The sequence below is a fragment of the Scyliorhinus canicula genome, chromosome 5 (genome assembly GCF_902713615.1).
Source record: "Scyliorhinus canicula chromosome 5, sScyCan1.1, whole genome shotgun sequence".
Lineage (NCBI taxonomy): Eukaryota > Metazoa > Chordata > Chondrichthyes > Carcharhiniformes > Scyliorhinidae > Scyliorhinus > Scyliorhinus canicula.
The window spans coordinates 180883887-180906139 of record NC_052150.1 but is presented as its reverse complement, the minus strand read 5'-3'; the positions used below and the strand labels follow the sequence as shown (position 1 = coordinate 180906139).

The 22253-nt window shown below is 48.8% G+C and overlaps 1 protein-coding gene across 1 annotated transcript in view; it reads right to left on the bottom strand.

Moving 5' to 3' along the window:
- LOC119966465 (phthioceranic/hydroxyphthioceranic acid synthase-like) overlaps positions 1–370 on the bottom strand; it is a 40907-nt gene extending 40537 nt beyond the window's left edge. Inside the window, exon 1 of the mRNA XM_038798196.1 lies at positions 344–370. The gene's annotated coding sequence lies outside the window, so the exon portion shown is untranslated. The remainder of the gene's footprint in view (positions 1–343) is intronic.
- Positions 371–22253: the final 21883 nt, after the last annotated feature.

Sequence of the window (22253 nt, the reverse complement as noted above, 5' to 3'; positions counted from 1 at the left end):
AAAGGACCAATATTTACCTTAGCCACTCTTTTTTGTTTTATATATTTGTAAAAACTTTTACTGTCTGTTTTTATATTCTGAGCAAGTTTACTCTCATAAGTGGGTGATCCACTCTGACAGATACTACCCGTGTGGTGAAGATGAAAATTTCAATCATCACAAATATTAAATTGCTTCAGGCTTTCAAATAAACTAAATAATTTAGAAAACTCTCCTCCTTGAAAGAAAACTATCATCATTAGCAAAAATAATATCAATTTATTGAAATGAGAGAATGAAATGTTTTAAGAGTAAAACAAGACCTGCATTTCGATGGAAGTTCATCAGAAATGATGGTTCCTACCTTACACGCTCCTCCTGCTTTCTCCGGCTCTGTGTGAGAACAGTGCAGTAATTTACTCACGGATTTCCATATAAATCATCTCACAGGGGGAAGTAGTTTTTTTTGCAGCTATTATTTGGGGAACTCTAATTGGTTTTAATAATGAAAGTTAACAGCCCTCCAGTTGCAAGATGAATCACCACAAACCTCCAAAAATCTTCAGCTTTATAATAGCCTTCAGAAAACTTGCCTTTTTAACAAAACCAACATGTTGACTAACAAGTTATTTTTAATTATAAGACCATAAGACATAGGAGCAGAATTCGGCCACTAGGCCCATCGAGTCTGCTCCGCCATTCAATCATGGCTGATATTTTGCTCATCCCCATTCTCCTGCCTTCTCCCCATAACCCCTGATCCCCTTATTAATCAAGAACTTATCTATCTCTGCCTTAAAGACACTCAGTGAATTAGCCTCCACAGCCTTCTGCGGCAAAGAGTTCCACAGATTCACCACCCTCTGGCTGAAAGAATTCCTCCTCATCTCTGTTTTAAAGGATCATCCCTTTAATCTGAGATGGTGTCCTCTGGTTCTAGATTTTCACACAAGTGGAAACATCCTCTCCACATCCACTCTATCCAGGCCTCGCAGTATCTTGTACGTTTCAATAAGATCCCCTCCTATCCTTCTAAACTCCAACGAGTACAAACACAGAGTCTACAAACGTTCCTCATACAACAAGTTCTTCATTCCCGGGATCATTCTTGTGAACCTCCTCTGGACCTTTCCAATAAGGGGACAGCACATCCTTCCTTAGATATGGGGCCCAAAACTGCTCACAATACTCCAAATGGGGTCTGACCAGAGCCTTATACAGCCTCAGAAGTACATCCCTGGTCTTGTATTCTAGCCCTCTTGACATGAATGCTAACAATGCATTTGCCTTCTTAACTGCCTACTGAACCTGCACATTAACCTTAAGAGAATCGTGAACAAGGACTCCCAAGTCCCTTTGTGCTTCTGCTTTCCAAAGCATTTCCCCATTTAGAAAATAGTCTATGCCTCCATTCCTCCTTCCAAAGTGCATAACCTCACACTTTTCCACATTGTATTTCATTTGCCACTTCATTGCCCACCCTCCTAGCTTGTCCAAGTCTTTCTGCAGCCCCCTTGCTTCCTCGATACTACCTGTCCCTCTACAGATGTTTGTATCATCTGCAAACTTAGCAACAGTTCCTTCAGTGCCTTCTTCCAGATCATTAATGTATATTGTAAAAAGTTGTGGTCCCAGCACAGACCCCTGAGACACACCACTAGTCACCGGCTGCCATCCTGAAAAAGACACCTTTATCCCAATAATAATTAATTTATGGGATATTGCATCACTGGTTAGGCCAGCATTTATTGCCCATCCCTAGTTGCCCTTCATAAGGTGGTGATGAACTACCTTCTTGAACCGTTGCAGTCCTTCAGGTGCAGGTACACCCACGGTGCTGTTAGGGAGGGAGTTCCAGGATTTTGTCCCAGCGATAGCGAAGGAACGGCAATATATTTCCAAGTCAGAGTGGTGGGTGACTTTCAGGGGAACCTCCAGGTGGTGAGGTTCCCAGGTATCTGCTGCTCTTGTCCTTCTAGATGGTAGTGGTCATGGGTTTGGAAGGTGTTGTCTAAGGAACATTGGTGAGTTACTGCAGTGCATCTTGTAGATGGTACACACGGCTATCACTGTTTGTCGGTGGTGGAAGGTTTGAATGTTTGTGGAAGGAGGAGCAATCAAGTGGGCTGCTTTGTCCTGGATGGAGTCAAGCCTCTTGAGTATTATTGGGGCTGCACACATCCACGCAAATGGACAGTATTCCATAACACTCCCTACTTGTGCCTTGTAGATGGTGGACAGGCTGTGGGGGGTAATATTGATTGATTTGTAGGTACAGTAGGCTCGATTCAGTAGCCTCGTCACGTCTGATTTGGTATTGTGGTGAGGACGCAAATTCTCACGGGAGACCTACATTGAGATTTGTGACACTTGAAACTTCTCGCAAGATTCAGCTGAATCTCATGGCACTTTGCCATCTGGCTCTCGCTTTGTTGGGTGAGATCCAGGCATGCATATTTAAATGAGCAATTATGATCAGCTTGTGTTGAGCATGACCCATGTACTAGATCACCAAAGATATTTCTCAACTCATTCTTGTCTCTTGGAGCTTCTGGACAGAATTCAACCAAACAATTTCTAAACGTCATTTTGGGCGAGTTTAGCAGATGTTTCCTGTCGTCTTTTTGGGTTATCACACTGGTATTCAACCACTTTTGGGCCTTGGGGAGTTTTTCAGAGGTTCAGTCAACACTTAGAAATTTTTCAGCAATGGGGAGCCGAACTCTCCAGTGAGACCGGCTCCTCAGTGATCGTTTGCCATTTTGAAAGGGTGCCCCGATCTCTTTTTTATGTTGAGAGTCCACCACCCACAGAACATGTCACTCCCTGTAAACATGGACATTTCCCCACACACCCCACTCCCATTCTAAGGATAATTTTGGGTGCATTTGGCAGGGTGTTTCCCATCAGCATTTTGGGTTATCACATCGTTATTTAACCAAACTTCGATAATTTATTGGGAATGGGAAGTTTCTCCCTCGTTCAGGGCGCGATTTTAAAGCCACACTGTGCCAGAAAAGCAGTTCGCCACGGCACAATGTGGAAGATAGAAGCTGGGAGAACCCGCTCCGGGATCTACCCAGCTCACAACGCCTCGCAAGATCTAAAGCGATCTTGCAAGACATTGCGATGTAAATCCTGCCCATTGTGGCAAAGGATCACTCTTTAGCCAATATGCATATTAGAACATTTCAAATGTGGATTTACCCTTAAACAGCTGCTCCCAATCCACATTCCCTAGCTCCTGCCGAATTTTGTTATACTCTGCCTTTCCCCAATTTAGTACTCTTCCTTTCGGACCCCTCTTGTCCTTGTCCATGAGTATTTTAAAACTTACGGAATTGTGATCGCTATTCCCAAAGTAATCGCCGACTGAAACGTCAACCACCTGGCCGGGATCATTCCCCAATACCAGGTCCAGTATGGCCCCTTCCCGAGTTGGACTATTTACATACAGCTCTAAAAACCTCTCCTGGATGCTCCTTACAAACTCTGTTCCATCTACGCCTCCAACATTACACGAATCCCATTCAATGTTGGGGAAGTTAAAATCTCCCATCACAACCACCCTATTGCTCCTACATTTTTCTATAATCTGTCTGCATATTTGTACCTCTACTTCATGCTCGCTTTTGGGAGGCCTGTAGTAAAGTCCCAAAAATGTTACTGCACCCTTCCTATTTCTCAGTTCCACCCATATTGCCTCAGTGCTCGAATCCTCCATCATGCCCTCCTTAATCACAGCTGTGATATCATCTCTGACGAGTAATGCAACTCCTCCACCCCTTCTACCTCCCTCTCTATCCCTCCTGAAGCATCTATACCCTGGGATATTCAGTTACCAGTCCTGCCCTTCCCTCAACCAAGTCTCAGTAATACCAATAGCATCATATTCCCAGGTACTGATCCAAGCCCTAAGTTCATCTGCCTTACCTGCTACAGTTCTCGCATTAAAACAAATGCACCTCCGACCACCTTTGCGTTCATCATCTCTTCCCTGTCTACTCTTCCCCTTAGTCACATTGAGTTTATTGTCTCATACCTTACCGGCTTTAGTTGCTGCTTCTTTACTGACCTCTAACTTCCTAATGTGGTTCCCATCCCCATGCCACATTAGTTTAAAACCTCCCCAACAGTGTTAGCAAAAGCACCCCCTAGGACATTGGTTCCAGTCCTGCCCAGGTGTAGACCATCCGGTTTGTAATGGTCCCACCGCCCCCAGAACCAGTTCCAATGTCCCAAAAATCTGAACCCCTCCCTCCTGCACCATCTCTCAACCACGTATTCATTCTGACTATTCTTGAATTTCTACTCTGACTGTCCCGTGGCACTGGTAGCAATCCTGAGATTACTATCTTTGAGGTCCTACTTTTTAACTTATCTCCTAACTCCCTAAATTCTGATTGTAGGACCTCATCCCTTTTTTTTACCTATATCGTTGGTGCCTATATGCACTACGACTACTGGCTGTTCACCCTCCCCCATCAGTATGTCCTACAGCCGATCGGAGACATCCCTGACCCGAGCACCCGGGAGGCAACATACCATTCGGGAGTCTCATTTTCGACCACAGAAACACCTGTCTACTCCCCTTACAAATGAATCCCCTATGACTATAGCCCTGCCAGTCTTTTTCCTGCCCTTCTGTGCAGCAGAGCTAGCCACGGTGCCATGAGCCTGGCTACTACTGCCTTCCCCTGGTGAGTCATCTCCCCCAACAGTATCCAAAATGGTATACCTGTTTTTGAGGGAGATGACCGCAGGGGACACCTGCACTGCCTTCCTACTCTTTCTCTGCCTTTTGGTCACCCATTCCCTGTCTCCATCACCAATCCTAATCTGCGGTGTGACCAACTCACTGAACGTAGTATCCACGACCTCCTCAGCATCGCGGATGCTCCAAAATGAGTACATCCGCAGCTCCAGAGCCGTCATGCGGTCTAACAGGAGCTGCAGCTGGACACACTTCCCGCACATGAAGAAGTCAGGGGCATCGGCTGCGTCCCTGAACTCCCACATTGCGCACGAGGAGCATAACACAGGTCTGGGATCTCCTGCCATTTTTACCCTTTACCTTAACTGATTACAAATATAGTATTAAATAATTAATAAGTGAAAGGAATAAAGATTTTACTTACCAATCACAATACTCACCAACACACGAAGAGTTAAATTTCTCCCAGCAACTGCTAATTGGAGCACTTTCCTTGCCAGCCAATCAGGTCACTGCTTTGCTGTGATGTCACCCTTCAAGGTAAGTTTTTAAAGAGATAAACTTACCTTCCCGACAACCACAGTTGTTTTTTTTTGATTAGAGAAGGGGGTAGGGAGGGAAACACTGAGGAAGTGTTTCGGGTTTAACTGTCACTTGACAACAGCCCCTTCACAAACCACCTTCAAATTAGGCTGAACGCACTGCACGTATGCAACTCTCCCTGAAACAGCCAATCAGAAGCTCCGCTCTGCTCCCCTCTGCTGGATGCTTGCTTGCACTCGAACTCCTCGGGTCTCTTTTGCAGGTACACCTTCAAATTAGGCTGACCGCACTGCACGTATGCAAATCTCCCTGAAACAGCCAATCAGAAGCTCCGCTCTGCTCCCCTCTGCTGGATGCTTGCTTGCGCTCGAACTCCTCGGGTCTCTTTTGCAGGTACACCTTCAAATTAGGCTGACCGCACTGCACATATGCAAATCTCCCCGGAACAGCCAATCAGTAGCTCCGCTCTGCTGCCCTCTGCTGGATGCTTGCTTGCACTCGAACTCCTCGGGTCTCTTTTGCAGGTACACCTTCAAATTAGGCTGACCGCACTGCACGTATGCAAATCTCCCTGGAACAGCCAATCAGAAGCTCCGCTCTGCTGGATGCTTGCTTGCACTCGAACTCCTCGGGTTTCTTTTGCAGGTACACCTTCAAATTAGGCTGACTGCACTGCACGTATGCAAATCTCCCCGGAACAGCCAATCAGTAGCTCCGCTCTGCTGCCCTCTGCTGGATGCTTGCTTTCACTCGAACTCCTCGGGTCTCTTTTGCAGGTACACCTTCAAATTCGGCTGACCGCACTGCACGTATACAAATCTCCCCGGAACAGCCAATCAGAAGCTCCGCTCTGCTGCCCTCTGCTGGATCAATAGCTCGTTTAATATGAGTCTAATAGCTCATTTAAATATGCCGGTCTGGATCACGGCTGACGTGAGATTCAACATTCTGATCATGTCACCAAGTCTGGCGCAACGAGGCCGGTAAATCACACCCTCCATCTCAGCGATGGTTGTAACTTTTCAAAACTCAGCTTGGCTTTATCAGGAGTGTCCGTCATTCCAAAGACCCTTCATTCTGTATTTAGCTTAATCCCAGATTTCATGCACCCATCCAAGGTTCTGCCCATCTGTAAGAGGAGCGGGGGGTTGGGGGAGCACTGCTGGGGAGCACACCCCGAACTGCAGACTCATGCAACGTGGCCCTTGCTACACCATCTGCACACTGCCTCCCCCAGGGCGGATGCACCACCAGTGACACCATCAGTCAGCCACCCCACAGGAACATCGGCTGGCACCAAGCCCTGCCTGCCCACTGTGCCCCTGCTCCCACCCATCCTGCTGCCAGACAGGTAAGCACAACCCGTGCATCGCTACGGTCCCAACTGGTTCCCAGCCCCGTCCATGGTCCCTGACCGCATACCTGCCACCAGGCATGGTGCCCTGCAACCAAGTGGAAGCATGCGGCAAACCCAAGAGGGGCACCCACATTAGAACCCACAAGATGCCACACAACAGGGGCTGCAGAGAGAGTGTAACATTAGCAGATACGGGTGACAGGCACCATCGGGTCAGTGGAGCATTGCAGAGGGATGTGTTGGTGGGAGCAGCCAGGGGTTAGGACTAGTATCAGTAGGGAGAGAGGGTCATGCAGGGGCAGGGGTTGCAGTGCAGGCCATGGCCACCATATAGCCCACTGGACCTGGTTGGGCACGGGAGTACTCACCATGCTAACACGTCTGCCCCTCTGGTATACAACTGGGCGTGGTTGGCCTTTGCCTGGCCGCTGCAGACCTGGCGGATGCAATGAGGCTGCACGAGGAGGAGCTGCTCGGGGAGGACCCTGCAGAATAGGAGCCTGCACCCGAGGAGCAGGAGCCAGTGGGTGACGATGGAGAGTCGGTTGCCGAGCAGGCCGAGGAGGTGGGAAGGAGGCGTGGCATCAGGCCTTGTGTACAGCAGCGCCTGTCGTACGAGACCCTGTTGGACTGAGAGTGTTGTGATGTCTGCGGCTGAGCAGGGAGATCCTGCGACATCTGTGCCAGATCATGCCACATCTGGAACCGTGGAGTTATGGGGGAAGACACCCATTCCTGGTGGCTGTCGAGGAGACGGTCTCCCTGAACCTTTTTGCCACGGGCTCCTCAGGTACTAAGTGGTGACCTAGCTGGGATCTCCCAGACCTCTGCGCACACGTGCATCCGCGTCGTAACAGATACCCTGTATGCTCGGTTGGGACAATATATTACATTCGGCATGGATTGAGCACACCAGGTTGCCCGGGCAGCGGGATACACCGCCATCGCAGTCATGCCCAAGGTACAGGAGATGAAAAACAGGCTGTGTGTCCCACTACGGGCAGCGGAGTATGAGGGGGTGCCCTTCATTAGTTGGAAGGGATTCCACTCCCTCAATGTGCAGCTGGTGTGTGACCGCTGGATGCTCATTGTGCATGACTGCGACCACTATCCAGGCAGCGTGCAAGATACCTTTAACCTGGCATATTCAACGGTGCCCGACACCTTTGAGGTGCTCTCCCAGATGAGGGGTTGGCTCTTGGGCGACAAGGGTTATCACTGTGGTCATGGCTGATGACATCTGTCTGGAGGCCTCAGACAAAGAATAAAGAATAAAGAACAAGACAGCACAGGAACGGGCCCTTTGGCCCTCCAAGCCTGCACCAACTGTGGTACCTGCCTAAACTAAAATCATCTGCACTTACAGAGTCCGTACCCTTTCATTCCCACCCTATTCATATATAGATGCCCCTTAAATGCCGCTATCGTACCTGATCCCACCATCTCCCGAGGCAGTGCATTACATATATTTACCACCTTCTGTGTAAAAGCCTTGCCTTGCACATCTGTTAGAACATAGAACATACTTTGCAGAAGGAGGCCATTCGGCCCATCGAGTGCACCGACCCACTTAAGCCCTCATTTCCACCCTATCCCCATAACCCAATAACCCCATCTAACCTTTTTGGTCACGAAGGGCAATTTATCATGGCCAATCCACCTAACCTGCACGTCTTTGGACTGTGGGAGGAAACCGGAGCACCCGGAGGAAACCCACGCAGACACGGGGAGAACATGCAGATTCCGCACAGACAGTGACCCAGCAGGGAATTCGAACCTGGGACCCTGGCGCTGTGAAGCCACTGTGCTATCCACTTGTGCTACCGTGCTGCCCAAAATATATATTCTTCTTTAAACGCACTGTTCTTTAAACGCACTTTAAACCTATGTCCCTTAGTAATTGACTCTCCTACCCTAGGAAAGAGCATCGGACTATCCACTCTGTCTATGCTACTCATAATCTTGTAGACCTCTATCAGGTCACCTCTCAACCTCCGTCATTCCAGTGAGAACAGATCGAGTTTATCTAACTTCTCCTCATAGCTAATGCCCTCCATACTAGGTAACATCCTAGTAAACTGCTTCTGTACCCTCTCCAATGCATCCACATCATTCTGGTAGTGTGGCAACCAGAATTGTACACAATATTCCACATGAGGCCTAACTAAGGTTCTGTACAGCTGCAACATGACTTGATGCAGAGAACCGCTATTATGATGACCAGGCAGCGACCAGGCGCAGAATGGCTTTGTTCTTTTTGCTGCCAGCCAAAATTCCACACCAGTGGGGCTACTGAAGAGGTTCGATTTTATCCAGTTCTTTCCGACTGGGGTACCTGTTTACCAGGTAAAACAGGTCCAAAATTGGGTTTACAAGAGGGAGCGAACCTGTGTACAACAGCTCAGCTCATGGCCGCCACCAGAAGTCAAATACTGCATTAGCTATAGGGTGGGATTTACGACCACCCTGCTGTTTTTTTTCCCATGTATTAAACATTTCAGTCCCCAAAGGTCATGATGCAACCATCAATTCACTCGAGATAAGAGTAAAAATAAACTGGCTTTAATCAACTGGAACAGTGCCTGCCTGTGACTGATGTAACTCTGAGAGCCGTCTAAGGTCAACTGCTCTTTATACCTCCCTTCAAGGGGAGGAGCCATGGATGGAGCCCATACAGGCCCCAACATGTTCTCTTATGGATAATGCCATACAATGGCCCATAGGTGGAGTCCACAAGGGCGACAGCATAGCACAGATACAAATGGTGGATTATTAACATAATACATTCACCACAGGTCAATAAAGCTATGCTTTTTGAGTGAAAAATATTAGTGCCGGTTGGCATTTTATTTTGAACCATGAATCATTTGTCTTTAGCATAGCTATAAATTTATTATGCAACATTTACATGATGTAATTTAAGCCTATTAAAAACAAAAATCACAGAGCTTTATTTAGAAGATATGAAGTAAAACTAGAGAAATAGAATTAAGATACAGATCATCCAATATCGGCGTCGGGGTGGCGTGACCTGGTCGCGGGGACTCTCTGGCCCGGCCCAGCGCTGGGAGAATCTCGTTCATTCTGTCAGTGACAGTTCTTTCATACCTCATATGGCAGAACACATAGCAAACCTACCAGAATTGATGAAGGAAGATGTTGAGTCGATCAAGTTCCAGGCATCTCAGTGGTAGGTGGGTGGGGAGACTGGGAAGAAGTAGGATTCTTAAATCAAAGGACAAAAGAATCATTTCAAAGATACTAGAGGTTAAAAGAAAAATATCCCAGCTAACATTTGCATTGTAAATCTTTTCTAATGTCATGTCTACTTTGAATTATGTTCAGGAAGAAATTAATGAATAATAATCTTTATTATTATCACAAGTAGGCTTACATTAACACTGCAATGAAGTTATGCTACCTGCTGTTTTAAATGATTTCAGCATCCATCCCGGGGGCGGGGGGGGGGGGGGGGGGGGGGGGGGGGGGCGGGGGGGCGGGGGGGGGGGGGGGGGGGGGGATCCAAGGTTTTCAGATGGTGCACCGAAGTCCAGGAAGTGGAAAGGAAATGTTCTGTATCTGCAGGGAAACAGGGGCCCTCCAGATACAGCTGGTAAGAAGCCCTTGCGGTTTCCTGTCAGCCAGTTTAGATTGCTCTCGCCCATGCCTTCTAGGTCCAGAGCTATTCAGGATTGTCCTCCAAGACAGTTCACTCCACTGAAAATAAACAGGATAGTGGTTATCACTGTTGTCTCACAGCTCCAGGTTCAATCTGGCCTCGGGTGACTGTGTGGAGTTTGCGCTTTCACCCCGTCTGCGTGGGTTTCCTCTGGATACTCCGATTTCCTCCCACAGTCTAATGATGTGCAGGTTAGGTGGATTGGCCGTGCTAAATTGCCCGTTAGTGTCCAAAAAGTTAGGTAGTGTTACAGGAATAGGATGGAGGGGTAGGATTAAGTACGGTGCGCTTTTCAAGGCCGGTGCAGACTCGATGGGCCGAATGGTCTCCTTCTGCACTGTAGGGATTCTATGAACATCTATCTGGACTGTACTCAGAACAATACTTTTCACTGTACCTCATTATGCGTGACAAATCTAAATCTACATTCTTCCATCAGCTATGCTGCAGCCATTGGAATATAGCACTGCATTGGAGCATTAGGATAAGGAAAGACACATGTAGAATATAGAAAACATGAGAGATTAGTTGACCTTTGTATTCCGTTGTTTAATTTATAAATTTAATTTGTAATCTTAGTTTGTGATTACTTTTATTGTAGATACAATATGACGGTCAGTGACTGAGGTACGGTAAGGTTTGGGTTGTTGATAAATAGGCAGTTGAGATTGTAGTTATTGGTATTACACCCAGATGAATTCTCCGCTGATCTGAAAAGTTGTGACCTTTTTCCCTCTTCCTCATGTCCCCCCCCCCCCCCCCACCGTGCTGCTACTCCCTCCCCCCCCCCCCCCCCCCCTCTTTCTTCTGCTCTACAGTTACTTGCTACTAATTTCTTACAACTTGCCCCTCTTGAGTTGATGTTGTGGAACATTCAGTAGACCACAATATTTATTGACGGCCACTCTGCCAAGTATTATAGAGCTCATCCAGAGAGCAAAAGTGTTTGAGCATCTCAATTACCTGCTTTATTGTAAAAGCCAGCATGACTTTCATTGTATGCATGCTGTGCAAGTATCCCTAGGTTGTGCAGCAGCATCATGACCTAATATCATCACCAGTAGCCTTGCCACCCAATAGCCAATCTTTGGTTTGCGGTAGTGGCTCAATTGCAGCTAGCTCCTACAAAATGAGGGTACCATAACTATGGCCACGCTAATGCACACTGATATTTGTTAATTGACATGTGAGCATCGCTGGTAAGGCCAGTATTAATTGCCAATTCCTAACAGCTCTTGAGATGGTGATAGTGAGCCGCCTTCTTATACGACTGCAGTCCATGTGTAGGTAAACCCGTAGTACTGTTAAGAGAGGGAGTTCTAAGATTTTGACCAAGAGAAAGTGAAGGAATGGCAATATAGTTCCAAGTCAGGATTGTGTGTGACTTGCTGGGAATTTGTAGATCATGGTGTGGCCAAGAGTCTGCTGCCTTTGTCCTTCTAGGTGGTAGAGGTCACAGGAAGATGCTGTTGAAGGAGAGATGGCTAGTTGCTGCAGTGCATTTTGTGGTATGATACACACTGTTACAACTGTGAATCAGTGGTGGAAGGAGTGACTGTTTAAGGTGATGGATGAGGTAACTAATCAAAAGGGCTGCTTTGTCTTGGATGGTATCAAGCTTCTTGAGTATTATTGGAAGTGCACTCATCCAGATATATGGACACTATTCCACCACACTCCTACCATGTGCCTTGTAGAAGGTGTAGACTTTGAGGAGTCAGTAAGTGAGTTACTCAGCACAGAATTCCAAGCCTCTGGATTGAATTTGTTTGCTGTGATGCAGCCCAATAGGATGTTTTCTATGGTGCATCTGTAAATGTTGGTAAGGGTTAATGTGGACATGCCAAGTTTCCTTAGTTTCCTGAGGAAGTAGAGGCGCTGTTGTGCTTTCTTGGTGATAGCATCGATGTGAGTGGACCAGGACAGATTTTTGGTGATGTGCACCCCTAGGAATTTGAAACTGCTGACCATCTCCACCTCGGCCCCGTTGATGCTGACAGGGGTGTGTACAGTACTTTGCTTCCTGAAGGCAATGACCAGCTCTTTAGTTTTGCTTACATTGAGGGATAGATTGGTGTAGCTGCACCACTCCACTAGATTCTCTATCACCCTCCTGTATTCTCACTTGTCGTTATTCGAGATCCGGCCGGCTGCGGTCGTATCATCAGTAAACTTGTAGATGGAGTTGGAACCAAATTTTGCCATGCAGTCATGTGTGTACAGGGAGTAGAGTAGGGGGCTAAGTTCGCAGCCTTGCGGAGCCCCGGTATTGAGGACTATTGTGGAGGAGTTTATTCTCACTGATTGTAGGTCAGAAAGACAAGGATCCAGTTGCAGAGTGAGGAGCCAAGACCTAGGTTGTGGAGCTTTTGACCATATCTTGTAACCACAGTTTTATATGGTTGGTCCGGTTAAGTTCCTGGTCAATGGTAACCCTAACATTACCATGATAGGGTATTCAGCGATGCCACTGAATGTCAAGAGAATATGGTCCAATTCTCTCTTGCTGGAGATGGTTATTGCATTGCACTTGTGTGAAATGAATGTTACTTGCTATTTATCAGCCCAAGCCTGAATATTGTGCAGATCTTGCTGCATGCAGGCATATGTTGCTTCAGGACCTGAGGAATTATGGGGCGAAATTCTCCGACCCCACGCAGGGTCGGAGAATCGGCCGGCGGCAGCATTATTCCCGCTCCCGCCAGGTTTTGAATCTTCCGAACGGCCATAAACCGGTGTTGTGCAAATCCCGCCGGCAGCCTCGGAGAACAGCTGGCGCCGGCGGGATGTCATTTAATTTTTACTGTCAAGAAATCTCCGGCCCAGATGGGCCGAAGTCCCTCCGACGTGGCCACGGGTCACGTCAGCCAAAATCACAGTAGGTTTATAACGGCGTCAACCATTGATGATGGTTGACGCCATTCAGTTACCTAGATCGAGTGCGGCGGGGGGGGGCGTAGGGGAGGAGAGTACCGCGTTTGTGTGGTGGTGGGGGGGGGGGGGAGGAGGAGGAGAGTACCGGCGTTTGTGTGTTGGGGGGGGGAGGAGGAGGAGGAGAGTACCGGCGTTTGTGTGGGGGGGGGGGGGGGGAGGAGAGCTACCGGCGTTTGTGTGTTGGGGGGGAGGAGGAGGAGAGTACCGGCGTTTGTGTGTTGGGGGGGAGGAGGAGGAGAGTACTGGCGTTTGTGTGTTGGGGGCGGGGAGGAGGAGGAGGAGGGTACCGGCGTTTGTGTGTTGGGGGGGGGGGGGGGGGGGGGGGAGGAGGAGAGTACCCGGCGTTTGTGTGTTTGGGGGGGGGGGGGGTAGGAGGAGGAGAGAGTACCGGCGTTTGTGTGTTTGGGGGGGGAGAAGAGGATAGTACCGGCGTTTGTGTGTTGGGGGGAGGAGGAGGAGAGTACGGCGTTTGGGTTGGGGGGGGGGGAGGAGGAGGAGAGTACCGGCGTTTGTGTGGTGGGGGGGGGGAGGAGAGTACCGGCGTTTGTGTGGTGGGGGGGGGGGAGGAGGAGGAGAGTACCGGCATTTGTGTGGTGGGGGGGAGGAGGAGGAGAGTACCGGCGTTTGTGTGGTGGGGGGGGGGGAGGAGGAGGAGAGAGTACCGGCTTTGTGTGTGGGGGGGGGGGGGGGGGAGGAGGAGAGTACGGCGTTTGTGTGGGGGGGGGGGGGAGAGGAGGAGAGTACCGGCGTTGTGTGGGGGGGGGGGGGGGAGGGAGGAGGAGAGTACCGGCGTTTGTGTGGGGGGGGAGGAGGAGGAGAGTACCGGCGTTTGTGTGGTGGGGGGGGGGGGGGGGAGGAGGAGAGTACCGGCGTTTGTGTGGGGGGGGGGGAGGAGGAGGAGAGTACCGGCGTTTGTGGGGGGGGTGGGGGAGAGGGGGGGGTGGGGGGGGGGGGGGGGGGGGGTAGGGGTGGGGGGGGGGAGGGTGGGGGGTGGGGGGGTGGGGTGGGGGTAGGGGTGGGGTAGGGGTGGTGGGGGGGGGTAGGGGGGGGGGGTAGGGGTGGGGGGGGGGGGGGGGTGGGGTAGGGGGCAGCGGCATGCAGAGGGGGGGGCGACGGTGCATTGGCCCGGGCATCCATTGGATGGGGCATCAGAAGATCTTCCTCAAGGCTCCCCTTCCTCCCAGCTGCCTTGTCTTTGTTTAGAGAGGAGAGAGAGAGAGGGAGATTGTGGGCACAGGCAGAGAGAGAGAGACAGAGAGAGGGAGTCCCGTCCGTCCTCTGGCTGAGAGCAGGGCTTTGGTGAGTATATTGCAATCTGCCTAAACCCATGAATATTCCCTGGTTAGAATGCAGAGGGAAATGCTGGGATCCCGGGGTGGGAGATGTGTCTGGATTTGTCTATTTCAGCTTCAGCCTCTGCGATTTCAGGTCAGTTTCACAACAACAGGAAAAACGCGCGGAGAGAGAGGGAAAAACTTTTGGCAAAGTTTCTGGATTCTGCCTTTATAATTCACAGCGCAGAAAGGGTTCTGTGCTGTGAATTATCAAGGCACCTTTTCTAATCCTGGGGAGAAACAACCTTTTGAAGAGTCTGAGGAAATAAGCAGGAATTTGGATTAATTCTGCCTCCCCACCCCCTGGGCCTCTTTCTCCTCCCTCCCCCTTTCTCCTCCCTCCCCCTTTCTCCTCCCTCCCCCTTTCTCCTCCCTCCCACTTTCTCCTCCCCTCCCCCTTTCTCCTCTCTCTCTCTCTCTCTCTCACATTCTCTTCATCCTGCCCTTTGTTCCAGAGCTATTTGATCCCCTTGTGCACTGGCACAGATTTACAGAGGGAGGGTTCGACATTCCTCAGGGGCACTGCATTGAACCACCCCCACCCCCCTCCCAAATCATCCTCCATCTAACCTCATCCATCACTCTTTTCCCCGCCCCCACACCTGGGGTAAACACAGAACCTAAACCGCACTGTGAATCTGTACTCTCCTCTCCCCCCCCCACACAAACGGCGGTACTCTCCTCTCACCCCCCCCCACCCCCCACACAAACGGCGGTACTCTCCTCTTCTCCCCCCCACCCACCCACCCCCACACAAACGCCGGTGCTCTCCTCTCCCCCCCCCCCCCACACAAACGCCGGTACTCTCCTCTCCCCCCCGCCACAAACGCCGATACTCTCCTCTCACCCCCCCCCCCCCCACAAACGCCGGTACTCCCCCCCCCAAACGCCGGGCGACGTTGATGATGTCGCCCGACATCAACCGACAAGCCACTTCAGCAGCGGGTGAAATTGACGCGTATCGCATCAGTCCACTGCTGGCCCTTTCGGGAACGGAGATTTGCGGCTTAAAAGAAGGCCCCGACGCCGGAGTCAACGGCGCCGCTTTTGCCCGCCGGAAATGGGCGTCACGCAGGTCTTCAGAGAATTTTGCCCATGAATAGTACTAAACACTGTGCAATCATCAGCAAACATCCTCACTTCCAATTTTATGATCAGGGAAGGTCATTTCTGCAGCAGCTGAAGAAGGTTGGATTTCGGACACTTCCCTGAGCAATGTCTGACAGAGTTGATTGGTCTCCAACAACCACAACCCTTTCTACTCAGTATGACTCCAACCAATTGTGATGTTTCCCCTGATACCCTATGACCTCAACTTTGCTAAGGCCCCTTAATGCCATGCTCAGTTTTACTGTCCAGAGCAGTCATTCTATAATCTTTATTAGTGTCACCAGTAGGCTGACATTAACACTGCAATGAAGTTACCGTGAAAATACCCTAGTTGCTACACTGAGGGAGAATTCAGAATGTCCAATACACCTAAGAAGCACGTCTTTCGGGACTTGTGGGAGGAAACCGGAGCACCCGGAGGAAGCTCACACAGACATGGGGAAAACGTGCTGACTCCGCACAGACAGTGACCCAAGCTGGGAATCGAACCCGGGTCCTTGGCACTGTGAAGTAACAGTGCTAACCACTGTCCTGCTGTGCCACCCACTAATGTCCTCGGGCAAGACCGATCCAGTTGAGGATTCATCAGACAGTTGAAGCCACCTCCTATGATCAATTTGTGCAAGTCAAGGTCCAGGATGCCGGCCACCATCTGCTGAACAAATTCTCCATCATCCCAAATAGCCACATAAATGCTTACCGGCACCACCAAAACCCTCTCTAAGATCCTCCTAACCATCTCACACCTTTCTGGCCAACACAAATGACACCCTCTCACTAAATAGAATAGTGGCCCCCCCCTCAATTTAGCGTCAAATCTCAAATAGAATGTCTGCCCCACCACCCCATTCACAACCTAACCATCGGCAAATACATCTCCTGGAGAAAAACAACGTTTGCCCTCAAGTTATTTAAATGCTTGAATAACCTGGTACGTTTCACCAGTTCATTTAAACTCCATACATTCCAGGTCATTATTCTCACCGGGAGCTTCTGCACCCTCCCCATTCCCCCCTTATTTAAGTCCGCCAACCCAATCTGTTATAGAACCTCTATTTTCTATTCCCGTCCGAGCCCACACAAAATGGCTGCCCAGTCCACCCTGCCCTGACCTTGCCCTATAAGCTATCCACCCCACTTAAGTCACCGGCACCCAACCACCCCCCTCTGACCCCCCTCTTCCCCCCCCCCCCCCGATCGCTCCCACCATACTCAACCCCCGGCAGCCTCACCCCCGATCGCTCCCATTATTCTCCCACCCCACATTGCTTCCATTCAACAGCTTACATTTTTTTTTTAAATGTTTTTTTATTGTTTTTTTTATACATGGTATGTTTACAGATGTACACATAGAGAAACCAAAAAGAGATAACAAAAACACTACATAACTAAAAAAAAACAAGGGGAGGGAAAATAAAAACTGGGTAAGTGTATGTACACAGAAGCAACGGAGAGACAATTACGTTATACATGTCATTGTCATTGGGGGGGGGCTTTCTCACCCCCCCTTCTTTTCTGTGTTTTATAGAAATAAAATACATACATGTGGTAGTCACCACTAACTGTATTAGATGTACATTAGATGTAGTACGGTAAGACTCCTGTACTAGAGGTACATGGGTAAATCCCTGCCTGCTGGCTCCACCCAGTAGGCGGCGTATAAATGTGTGTGCTCACCAGAGCTGCTCCCATTCTGGTAGCAGCTACAGAAGGCCACACATCTTTGCTCAATAAAGCCTCAATTATTCACTACGCTCAATTTATTGAGCAAAGATTTTAAAACGATGGAACTTCGCATCAAGCCTGATCGCCTACAGCTGAGCCCTCAGCAGCCAACGCTGTGTTCACTTTTGACCACTGGCTAGCCTGCTTCGAACATCCACTGAAGAACCCTCAGACGGACAGAAGCTCCAGGTCCTTTATTCACGGGTGAGCCCTGACATTTTTTCAGGATCAGTGTGATTACTGCCTTCGTCATCATCTCCGGCAACTCCCCCTTCTCCAGTGCTTCATTAAATGCCCCCAACAGATGTGGTGCCAAATCCGCCGCAAATTCCTTACAACATTCCGCCGGATACCCATCAAACCCAGGGGCCTTCCCTGACTTCATACCCCTGACACTATCAAGCACCTCCCTCAGCCCCAGGGGCTTCTCCAACGCCTGCCTCTTTGCTTCCTCCACCTGGGGAAATTCCAACTTGTCCAGAAAACCGCCCATGTCCCCCTCCTCTCCTCCTGGTTCTGCCTCATAATGTCCCCGGTAGTACTCCCTAAATGCCTCATTTATCTTCCCTGGCTCCAACACCACAACCCCAGCCCCAGTCCGTATCTTCAATATTTCCCTGGACGCAGCCTGCTTCCGCAGCTGGTGTGCCAGGATGTGGCTCGCCTTCTCCCCAAACTCATACTGCACCCCCCTTGCCCAACGCAGTTACCCTTCCGCTCTCCCTGTTGTCAGCCTGTCAAACTGCCCCTGCAACTTTTTCCTCCTCGCCAATCCCTCCACGGTGGGCACACTTGAATATTCCCTGTCCTCCGCCACTATCTCGCTCACTAAACAGTCGTGTTCCTCCCTCCTTTCCCTATCCGCAAGAGCCTTAAACAAAATAATTTCCCCTGGGCAGATGTTCAGAAACTAATAGGCAGAGATAGAAATGCCTTCACCGGAACCAGGCATGACTGGTAAAATGGAAAGAGGTACTGATAGAAGGAGCAGACCATAAACCACAGAAGCAATATGGGTTTCCCAAACAAGCAGTAGAGGAAGTAGCAAAAGTAGTCACAAGTTTACTACAGCAAGGAGTGGTTCGACCAATAGCCTTCACTGACAATTCCCCGGTATGGCTGTCAGAATATAAACAAAATAATTTCCCCCTGGACCACTGCCTTCAGTGCTTCCCAAAAAATGGCCATCGACACCTCCCCATTCTGATACAACTCCACATACTACTTAATCGCCGCCCGCACCTTATCACACAAACCTCCATCCGCCAACAATCCCAAGTCAAGCCTCCACCCCGGCCTCTGCTCTCATCCCAATCTAAACCGAATCCCCAGCCAGTGGGGAGCATGGTCCGAGATAACTATCCCCACATACTCTGCCACCTCCACCCAAACCAAAATCTCCCGACTCACTACAAAGTAATCAGTCCTTGAATACACTTTATGGACGTGTAAAAAGAAGGAATACTCCCCCCTGGGTTCTGAAAGCGCTATGGATCCACCATATCTAGCCTCTCCATAAACCCCCCAGCTCCCTCGCCATTCGTACCCTACCCATCGACCTGGGGCTTGACCTATCCACCCTCGGCTCTACGACACAGTTAAAATTTCCTCCCATGATCAGCTGGTGTGTGGCCAAATCCAGGATCACTGCCAGCAACCCTCTCATAAAACTCACATCATCCCAATTTGGGGCACACGCATTTACAAACACCACCGGTGCCCCTTCCAATACCCCACTCACAATCACATATCTTCCACCCGGATCTCTCACCTCCTTCGCACTCACAAACCCCATTTTTTTGCTCATTAAAATCGTCACACCCCTCGATTTCGAATCAAACCCTGAGTGAAAAACCTGCCTGACCCACCCCTTCCTTAACCTAACCTGGTGCTTCACATGGAGGTGTGTCTCTTGCAGAAAGACCACCCCTGCTTTCAAACTCCTGAGGTGCACGAACACTCGCGACCTTTTAACCGGCCCATTCAGTCCCCGGACGTTCCAAATTACCAGCCTTACCGGAGGCTTAAGCCTCCAATCCCCTCTACCATCTGTCATCTTTCCCACTTAACTCCCGCCCCTTTAATATTAAGTTGTTAATTTAAGGAACATTGCATAGTTCACATTGTCTAAAAGTATTGCAGGTAACCACATAAAAAGTTTCTGTGGCTATAAATAAAATGGAATGAGACAGGACCAGACACCTGAAAACCACAAGGCCTAAGCATATGCTGAGGGTCGGAACAAATTATGTGGTTCGAAAATGGGGCCATGCAGTCTTTTGTCGTATAGAAAACAAAGGCATGATCCTTGCATGGCATTTGCGTGCAATCAGCATAAATATCCGGCTCTTTGACCATTCTATAGCATAACCCTGGGAAGAACCTTGCAGATGCAACCCCCCCCCCCCCGAGTTGAAAGCTCACTGACCAAAGACGCTGCAAAAGAGAACCTGGCCAGTTCCTGCACCGGGTAATATTTACCTAAATGTCCAAACTGAGTCTTGGGACAATTGTAATCATTAGTGAAGCATAAAAAAAATCCAAGAATAGTGTATTTTGTGAAGTATATAATAAACTTGTGTTGAATCGTAACTTACAGTGTAGAGCGTTTTTTGATTCTTAAACTGTTTGACCTCTTGTAAGAATACAGAGACCAAGAGGGTCAACATTCTGGCTTCTTTTGTGGGCGAGCCCTGAAAGAAAGAAATTTTTTACTCCAGGGTCCGAACCAACCTTTATCTTGTGAACTCAGCCTGAGTTGTAAGTTAAGAGGGAAAATGCCCCACGCCAACGCCAGGGTACAAATTGAGTGAACGAGTGACTGGTGTCTAACATCACTCGAATTGGGAAAGCAAGTTGAGTCGAGCCACATCTATCTTGTTTTACATTTAGAACGTGTCAAACAAATGCTGGTGATCATAAATGACAGAACTAAGTTAGAAATCTGCATGGGCAGATTTTGCAGAAAAAACACTGCTGGATCCCGGCACCTCCGGACAAAAGCACCAGGACGCCGCCAGAGATGGTCAAGGCAATAAAAAAGAAAGGTTGGCCAAACCAATTTCCATTGCCAGTTGCTTGCGGCAGCTGAGGGAATGTAATGCTGACAGCGATGGATTGAAGAAGAAATCGAGAAACTGAAACAAGATAAAGCAGAGTTAGAAAAATTAATCACGCGCCAAAACCACAAAGCCCAGAATGTGGTACACAGACTAAGCTAGAGAGAGTATTGACAAGTTGGTCAAATGTCAGACACCTGGCAGATGAATTTCAATGAAGCGAAATGTGAGGTAATGCATTTTGGTAGAAGAAACACGGAGAGACAATATAGACTCAATGGTACAACTTTGAGGGGAGTACACAGGGGGACCTCGGGGTTCAAGTGCATAATTCTCTAAAGGTGGCCGGGCAAGTTGAAATAGTTGTTAAGCAGGCTTAAAGAATCCTCTGCTTTATAACTAGAGGTATAGAGTCTGGTTTAGCACAGTGGGCTAAACAGCTGGCTTGTAATGCAGAACAATGCCAGCAGCGCGGGTTCAATTCCTGTACCGGCCTCTCTGAACAGGCGCCGGAATGTGGTGACTAGGGGCTTTTCACAGTAATTTCATTAAAGCCTACTTGTGACAATAAGCGATTATTATTACTATCAGAATATAAAAGCAAGGCAGTGATGCTGCACCTCTACAAAGCATTGGTCAGACCACATTTGGAGTGTTCTGATCAGTTCTGGGCATCTTATTTAAGGAAGGATGTTAAAACCCTGGAGAGAGAGTGCAGAGGAGATTTACTGAAATGATACCAGGAATGAGAAATTTTAGATACAAGGAAAGATTGGAGAAATTGGGTTTGTTCTCCATGGAGCAGAAAAGATTAAGAGGTGACCTTATTGAGGTGTTCAAAATTATGAACAATTTTGACAGAGCAAAGAAGGTTATTCTGTTCCCACTAGTTGGTATTTCAGTGACTCAGGGTCACAATTTCAAGATGGTCAGCAAGAGAGCTCGGAGTGAGATAAAGAGAAATTCTTCACTCGGAGAGTTGTTGGGATTTGGAATGCGCTGCCTGAGAGAGTGGTGGAGGCGGATTCCATAGGAGGTTTCAAAAGAGAGTTGGATACATATTTGAAAGTGATTAATTGAGAGGGCTACAGAGATAGAGCTGGGGAATGCGGCTAGCTAGATTGCTCTTTTGGGAGCCGGTGCAGACACGATGGGCCAAATGGCCTCTTTTTATGCTGTAAATATCAAACAATAACTCACTGGGTGACCTAGAAGACAAGCCAAAATATACAATGATTAAAGAGACTGGGGCCACCCGCGCCATGGACAGAGTCAAGCACCCTCTGCACCTAGTGCAGCATCCCAATGAGCCTGATAACTACCCAAAGAATAAACTCCCAGGTTGAGGGTGGATTCACCGTTCATAGTGTACCATATACAGTACAGCAACTATCAGATATAGCTAAGAAAATATCACAAATTGCTACAGATAATCCATATGAATTGTTTGAAAGGACCAACCAGCAAAGTTTAGATGATAATGACGAAACAAAATTGTTAATGTGCCTGAGATCAGCAGTTCTCTCAGCCTTACCCAACCTTTAGAATCAGGGGGAAGTATCTGAGCAGAATGAAAATAACTATCCTACAATGTGTGGGAAGTGATAGGGGAACCCCGTAGGCAATTTAAAAAAGTGTAGACAAAAAAATTGAGAGCACCCTACATCTACATTTAGCAAATAGGATGTGGGTGTATTTTGATGTGGTCTGTAGATCAAATTTAATCTGACAAAATTTAGATGGGTGCCTAGGTCAGTGGACAAGCACGGTACCAGCCCATTCGTCAGAAGGATCATTTGACCCCAGAGATCCATAAAGC